The sequence below is a fragment of the Anneissia japonica genome, unplaced genomic scaffold (assembly GCF_011630105.1).
Source record: "Anneissia japonica isolate Jap-2015-1 unplaced genomic scaffold, ASM1163010v1 scaffold1875_len173011_cov181, whole genome shotgun sequence".
Taxonomy (NCBI): domain Eukaryota; kingdom Metazoa; phylum Echinodermata; class Crinoidea; order Comatulida; family Comatulidae; genus Anneissia; species Anneissia japonica.
Window position 1 is genome coordinate 168,271 of NW_022705221.1, and position 2,721 is coordinate 170,991.

At 37.1% G+C, this 2,721-nt stretch overlaps 1 long non-coding RNA gene across 1 annotated transcript in view; it reads right to left on the reverse strand.

Moving 5' to 3' along the window:
• LOC117105423 overlaps nt 1-2,012 on the reverse strand; it is a 4,812-nt gene extending 2,800 nt beyond the window's left edge. The window contains exon 1 of the long non-coding RNA XR_004444903.1: nt 1,825-2,012. This is a non-coding gene — a long non-coding RNA (uncharacterized LOC117105423). The remainder of the gene's footprint in view (nt 1-1,824) is intronic.
• Between the last annotated feature and the right edge of the window lie 709 nt (nt 2,013-2,721).

Sequence of the window (2,721 nt, forward strand, 5' to 3'; positions counted from 1 at the left end):
AGATGTGTATATCGACAATATACAGTAGGCTGCACAAAGATGTAGGCCTATACTGATATTAAATAAGGAAGTGGATATATTTACGTCATCGTAATCAAAACAGTAAACGATATATTTACGTAGATGAAACGACGCATGCCAGTCATACTTAAACAACTAGCATTTTCAGCACTCGATATTAGCGTGGCCTTCCAAGCCGCGGTGATTCCCCCAAGTTCGGCATGGCACAATTAATTTATAATTTTGTTTTTTATTTTTTCATTAAACGTAATTTAACTTTCTACAATAGCACAGTATGTAGTTTAATCACTAAATAAATTATTACAGTAAATCAAGTGTTAAATTTTCAAATAAAAGTGATACTGTATTATGAGCTGGAAATGTTATGTTCATCTTACTCAATCATTTGTTGAGTTCTGTATCCATACTTCGTAGACACATGCACATCATTGCCAATGTTGCTTTGTTAGTGATTAGACTACTTGGAAAAATATGTTTGAATAAAACATTAAAAATATTTGTTTTGTCTTACCAGGGAGAAGTATTTTATGTATGTTTTACATCTCCCTGGTTTCACTTTTTTCGTAGTGATTCAATATCTTACAGAAAATACACGATTATTCGTTGTTTACTTCTTGCTTCACATAGCGTACAGTACTTTTTAGAGTAAATCATGTGCTCACCAAACATGGTCTTCCTGTATGTTCTTTGTGATCGATTGGGGCTCGATGCTTGACCCGTCTGAAGACTATATAACAATGTGGTTTTTGTTAGTGACAACGTGGGTAAATTTGTTTGAATGAAAACATTAGGGTGTTATTTAATTTGTGATGATTGACTATCATATAACAATACTGGTAGGCCTAGAAGAATATTGTCTTGATTCCTGGTAATTAAGTTTTCGCAATGAAACATTGCATAGGCCTAGGCCTTGTATTTACGTCAAGTGTGTTCATTTAACAAATGATTGAGTAAGATGAACATAACATTTCCAGCTCATAATACAGTATCACTTTTATTTGAAAATTTAACACAATGATTTAATCATTTATTTAGTGATTAAACTACATACTGTGCTGTTGTAGAAAATTAAATTACGTTTAATAAAAAATAAAAAACAAAATTATAAATTAATTTAAAGTGCCATACTGAACTTGGGGGAATCAAAGCGGCCATGGGAGGCCACGCTAATAATACTGAGTGCTGAAAATGCAAGTTTGTTAAAGTATGACTGCGCATACGTTGTTTCATTTACGTAAATATATCGTTTACTGATTTGTTTACGACAACGTAAATATATCCACTTCCCATTAAAAAAAGTGTAGTATTTTATGTTTGAGAAAGAGGAAACAGCTTTGAATTGTAATGCACTCCATCATGTGGGAATTCAATATTTTGACAATGACATTATGTCCTGGTGTATATGTGGACTCATATATGGACAGCCTAGGCCCCCTATGCTTGGTGGTGGGAAGGGCTTGCCAGCCAGGTCCCCTATACTAAAGTTACATCACAAAGTCTAGGCTATTCACAATGACATTAGTTAGGTAGACAGGGCCTAGCCTATACACCGGCGAAAAATATAAGACAAAAACGTAAGATATGCCTTGGCTTATGCCCCTATAGCCAGAGAGTTAACTAGCGATCCAACGCTAGTTCAAGAAACTAGGCTAGCATACGCTTAAACAAGAAGGCCTACCTAGGCCTACGTATCTAGGCCTAGGCCCAGGGAATGCAATGGTTTTGGCCGCGAATTAGGCCTAGCACAGTAGTATTATAGTTGGGGAATTCAACAACAGTTATACACAAGTATAAATTACTTACTTTTACTTCACTATGACTTGGCAAATTTTCTTAGGCCTATGAATCTTCCTTCCTTTACACTCGCTACAAGGCGACGGCACTAGAATGGGCGCTTCGTTTGTGAATTCAAAACTTGAAACGGGACACCGGAACTGCCAAGACAGCTAGTTCATTGGCTTAAGTCCGATGGTCCGATCATCGCTAGCTAGCTTCATTCAAACTGGTATCTCTACTGAGCATGCGCACACACTTATTAAGTAAAAAGTACCGCAATGGAGCATTCATGTCATAACTGTAGCTACGTATAACGTCTTAAAAATAAAGTATAATTAACAGTTGGTCAAAGGGGAATCCAGGGCATAATTATCTGCCCAGGTATGTGGCATGTGGGGCCCATGTACAATGAACATAAGAATGGCCATGCATTTTCCCAGATATTTGGCACATGGGCCCCATGTGGCGTACATATTCCTACAGCTATCTGCCCAGTTACTTTGGCATATGGGGCTATATATGTAGAGTAAACACAGGAACAAATATTATTTCCTATATATTTGACACATTAGGGCCTATGGGAATTTGGCATATAGGAATTTGGCATATTGGACCCATGTAGATTGCACATGGACATGAATTTTCCCAGATATTTGGTATATGGGTCACATGTAGATTAAATGTGGCCATTCCCAAGGTTATCTTCCCTTTATTTGGCATATGTAAATGTGTAAATTAAACACTAGCTTAAGCCCATGTATTTCCCCAGCTATTAACACATGGGCCACATGTGGAGTAAATGCGGGTATTATTTCCATAACTATCCGCCCAGTTATTCGGCATATGGGGTCCGTGTAGATTGAACAAGAGCATGTCCGTATTTATTTTCCCAGATATTTGGCACATGGGCTCCGTGTAGATTAA